Here is a 6,026-nt window from a genome sequence, read left to right as displayed (position 1 = left end):
TCGAATCCAATAAAGTTCAAAAGGCGAAATAAACTATGAATTTGAAAAGCATTGTGAACCAAAGTTCCTAAACGTTTTGCAAAACAAAGCTAAGCTTATCTATTTCTGAGGTACAAAAACCTATGTATTTAAATAAAAATCAATATTTTTGTAAACAGTTAATTTATAAATATGACTATATCAATGTTAATTCATGTCAGCACAGAAGTGGGTGATAACCTCGAGGAATTAAAACTCCACCAGCAGCAGAATATGACCATCAGTGGGAGTTAATCAATCACATTTTTATCTCTCTGTTACCTGTGTACCAGCTTAAGTAACCATGTAACCTCAAAGTTAAAAATTATTCTTTATACACACCAAATAAACAAATAATTGTGCATTTAAACACGCAAGATATATATTTATGACCGAGACACGATACTGCAATATATACAATGAAGGATTACTTTTCTGCAACTGTCAAATTCAAGGGAATATTTCGACCCTTTTAGTATGCAACCAGATGTGATGTACAATGATTTGTGGTATTACACCTTATTGACTGCTGACAACAAGGATGTGCTAAAAACGTCTTTTAAAAACTTATTTTGAAATTATCCCTGAAGTTTTGAAATAACGAATTCTACTGCTAATTCTAATATGACGTCCTTATTACGCTATGTAAACAAAGCCGTGTTCTAATGAGCACAACATATGTTTGACACATGCGCACGAACTTAACGTTATTTCCATCGTTATCCTTTAAAATATATACATTTAAGCAGCTAACATAAACTTTTATTATATTTTTTTATGAAACAACATATATTTACCCTGCTCGCAGCTTTTAAACTTATCAAATATGAAATGCAATGCACAGACTCCTCCAGGAGGAAACGGGAACAGCCAAACATTTTTACGGTAATTTCGTACGCTTCGACCTATGAAAGTACTGTATTTGTCCTATTAGAATCGAAATAATTCCTTCATGTCATGTTCTATGCTCATTTTAACATGGGTAGGCATTATATTTGACCACATTTTACACCTCGCTAACGCTCAGTGTAAAATATCGACAAAAATAATGCCTACCCATGTTAAAATGAGCATAGAGCATGACATATGACATGAAGGAATTATTTCTTAAATAATTCGTAAGATATGAGAAAAAAAGGAGAACATTATTAAATAAAGAAAGTGTTTTGAAATTCATTTCTAGTTCATCATATCCACATACAATCTCAAAGATAAAAGAGTTCCAATTTTGAGGTTTTATAAGTGGTGACATTATTTTCTGCATCCCTATCATTAGGCAACTATAATGAACTAAATAAGATATTTTTCAAATTCCAGTTGCTTGTAAAATAAATGTTTGGTTGAATTGGTAGAAAACTAGTTTCTATAAAAGCAAATTTCATTCTACTTCCAACAAATTGATTGATAAATGCCAACAGTATTATACTGATCAAACAATGAAATTACTTGATGGAAACCAAAACTACCGGGTAGTTATTTCACAACAGCATTTACACAAATATATAGTGTAAGTGAATACCCTATCATAACATTAAAAGTAACGGGATAGAGACATTGAAAAAAATGTGTAAGCTTTAATCAGTTTTGTAGCTCTTTAGATAATGTTTTACAAAACTTATGTCTAAAAGCTAATTCGATTTCCAAAATGGCCATTCATCCTTCACGCAGTCTCGTTCATATCGTCAAAAAGCATGTATGACTAAACATCTTTTGATTGGTTGGAATAAAATCTTGATTTTTAATTATCAGTAATACATATCTGTTCCCCATTTTCACACATCCTCTAGTGAACTGAAATTCCCTATATACTCGTTACTTTGTAACAGGAAAATATTTCTATCAAAACGTTTGGTGTTGTATTCTAAAGCATTGTAGTTGTAGAAAAAAATATTTATCTTAATTCATGTATTTTGTTATGCCCGCGTCACACTGTCCCGAATTTTATATACGATGGACACCCGAATGCGAAAATTGTAAGTTCGTTCGAAGTTGGTCCCGATCTCGTTAAATTACCAAAAAGTGACCGAAGCAAGTACGATGAATAACGAAGTCAATATGATGGTGCCGAAATTATATACGATAGCAAAAGACGGACATACGAAGGTTAACCGAAGACGGGTATTTAAGCTTCATATCTCAGCCGAAGACTACACGAAGGATTTCGAAGGCTACACGATGGATTACGATTATGGCGCGATGGCTGATGACCATACGATAAGTTATGGGTTCGTTGATCCCTTTTATTCAAAAAGAGCTCTTTCCAGGAGAATATAATAATAATATGGACAAAAGGAAGGATGTGGGGAAAGCAACAAATGCGGCAAAATAAGACATATAGAAAACAAAATGGTTATGGAGTAAACATTCGTGTGACAACAACTCAGACGATACATAAAAAATCAGAATAATGAAGAAAACGTTGGTTTCCCTATATACGTGTACCTGCAGCATGTGCAGTGTTGGTGTACGAGGCGCGTTTATGATTTTCATTATGTTACTTGATATGAAAAATTGACAAAAAATAATATTTTACTTGTAAAAGTAAATCCTGACCCTGTAATAGCTGCTCTTCTTGTTCCATTTGAATTAATAGAAACAACGCTGTCGCCTTTCTTGTTCTCATAGAATCATATGATATGAGCTCCATGTTTTGTGAACGTCTTTCTTAACTGTCGTATTAGACTGACCAGTGCATATCGCGCATGGCACTTTAAATGTATTTTAGCGCGAAAATTAACTTACATTTAGCTGGATTTATTGCCGTCGTAGTTCCATCTTGTCGCCTTCGTACTTTTATTCGATGGCAACACGACGGGATTACGAGGTCTTCACGAAGTCGTGTTGCCATCATTAGACCTTCGGGTAGCTTCGTGACTCATTCGTGTAGACATCGTAATGTCAAAACTGCCCGATGGAAACGATGGAAACACGAATGCAATACGATGTTCAAAGATGCATTCCCGGTGACATTACGATGGTGAGGATGGTGATACGAACTCAATACGAACCCTTAACATCGGACGCACCTTCGGGGATTTTTTAACATGTTAAAAAATTTAGAACCCTTCCCGAAGTTGTCCCCGAAGGCTAGAAAAAGTGGCCGATGGTTCTACGATGGTTAAAGATAGCACTACGAATAGCCCGATCTGGATACGATCAGTCCCGATTTTGATAATTTCCATAATCGTGTTGCCATCGGCGTAAAAATCGGGACAGTGTGACACGGGCATGAATGAGCTTGACGATTCATTGAAAATCTGCTGTTACGGAAACTCTGATTTAAATTTTTGTAACCAGTTTGTCAATAATAAGTTCCTTATTGAAGACTGGTTTTGTTTACACAAAAAACTTAATGAATAAGTGATATGTGAAATTCACATTTGAGGCGACCCTTTCATTTTACCTTCGTCAGTATTAAGACTATCATAAATATCTTTTACTACCTGTTACGTGTATTTTGTAACATTATTACATCACAAATACAATATTGACTCAAACTGATAACGGTACTTTTATGCTGTAGAATCACAACTTGTTTATGTACACTCTTCATTCGATCTATTTTCACTATTTACATACCTATTGTATCTAACGACATTCTTATTTCCATAAGTAAACATACTTTGTCGAACATATTTCGTCCGAGTTATTACTTCGACCAATACCTCTTTGATCTACATAAATCAGTTAAAGGTATTTCCAACCACTATTAATAATAGGAACATACTGAATGACCCTGACTAGCATTGATATCTTTAGCACAATATAATAACTTCTATACATATATCAAGCTAGCAGTTGTAGTCCTAAACAGTCATTTAGATTTTAACATCTTCCGAAAAGTCTGAACAATAACTTATAAAGTCAGCGAACTATTTTTTTTAAATTTTTTTTAGATAAATAAACAGCACTAAAACTACTGTTCAGAGAATTCGCCTGCAGTCAGGTAAGTATTGTTTGGAAGCTTGTCAGACAAGTCAACAGTTTTATGTTGATGTGAGCAGGTAAAACACAACAGTTCCTTTTTCACAATTGACACATAGACTGAACAGACATTAATTTTCTGCAAGTAATTTGTCTGAAAAGTACTGAATTCATGGTAGAATATATGTTTGAAAAATGAAAGAAAACTGAAAATGATGTTACAATCTATTACTAAGTCTTTAAGGAAATGTTCAGATAAAAATTGGCGTCTTAGATATGTTACAGGACCCACCCAATATATAAACAATATATATAAACCCAATTTCAAATTGCATTTAAAATTAGCCATATCATATAGAACAAATGTTCCAACTCCAGGATTTTAGCGTTCGCAAGCATATTTAAAAACTTGCGTTTTTTATTTGTGTGTCCACAGAGCAAATGATACATTACTAGTGTTTGTCTTTTTTTTCATTTATTTTGCATGAAACTTGTTCGTTTGTTTTCTCCAATGTATAACTTTATTTGTCATACTGGTATCTTTGTTGTTTACATAAATCAAATCTTTTGATCTTTCCTCGTTTATTATTCCAGATATAGATATTACTTTTTTCAAATACACTTTAATGATATTGACTACTGGTTAAATCAAAAAGTAAACATTTTGAACTAATAAAGACTGTACAACAACTATTCTGTAATGTAAACTTTCGTTTAGACAAATCTTTGCTTAGTATCTTACTGTAAGCTATTTGTATTTTTAAGTTTATTTTTCAAATCTTATCTTAGTATGACCAAGTTATACTCCTGCGCATTTTATTGACTTTGTTGACTAGTATTTTTTAAATATGTATCAAGACTAATTTACACTTTTCCTAACCCTATATATTCTACTTGTTTCTGTTCAGTTAAAGACCATATAAGAAACCATATATCTCTATCATATTTAAGGCCACTATAATGTATTGCATAAATTTAAGTAAAACTGTTTTTTCTTCTGCTAGCCGATTTAAATTTTAGTATTTCAAATAATAAGGAATATGCATTAACTATGATTCAATGTTTTTCGTCGGTTTCAATTTCAAGTTTCTTTTGTATATATGTCCTTTTTTGTCATGTTGGATTTGAGTATTTGTTGGATATGTTTTTGTTGAAGCTTTGTGCATCACCAAGATAACCATCGTCTCGTGCAGAAAACACTTTGCCATATGCATATGCAAATATTTATTGTCTGTTTATTTCTACTGAGTTTTCCATCGATAATAAGCTTCACTATATTGTTTTGTTTTTAATTTTTCAATATTTACACTTTAAAGGTTGTTGCAACAAAAAATAATTAGTATTTCATATAAGAAAATTTGTAATACCTCTGTTGAAATATTAACAACAATAAGAATATTCAAACTTCTTACGAAGAATTAAATAGTTTTGTAAATTTTGTAAAATTTATGTTTACGTTCGTAATGAAAAAAATGACACCTCGGTAATTTTTTATTATCGGTCGGATACCTTAACGCCATTTTGTCCAAGGTTATAGTGGTTCTATTGAAACTCTTTTGTCTTACAAACTGTAACATCTATGTTAGATGGGCGCCTATGTATTAAAATTGTATATATGTTGTGTCATAGATCGAACTTATTCGTTCAATGTACCTTTACTTGTTTTGTGGAAATCTTTTTGATCGAGTTAAGCCATTTCAGTTATATTTTATAGTGTATCTAATGTTATTTTTATAATCAGAGTGACGGTTAACGCTTGTGAAAACGTTTTAAACCCGCTGCCTTTTTATGTACCTATCCTAAGTAAGGAGTCTCCTGTTCAGTGTTTGGGTATTGTCAGTGTAGTTCATAGGTGTTTCTTCTTTTATATGGATTTGATCGTGGTTTTCCTGTTTGTACTGTTTTACACTAGTCATGTTAAAGCTATTTATAGTTTGTTGTTCGGCGTGACCAAAGGCGCCGGGTTGAAGTCCGGGAGCTGTAATTGTTTACGTTTTACACATTGTAAATTGAACGATCTCATGTGCACTCATACAACATCTTTTTGTTCATAATCCAATGACCATACTATCAATCAAAACAAA

This window comes from Mytilus edulis, chromosome 10 (assembly GCF_963676685.1).
Source record: "Mytilus edulis chromosome 10, xbMytEdul2.2, whole genome shotgun sequence".
Classification (NCBI taxonomy): Eukaryota; Metazoa; Mollusca; class Bivalvia; order Mytilida; family Mytilidae; genus Mytilus; species Mytilus edulis.
Note: the sequence above shows the minus strand (reverse complement) of the source record.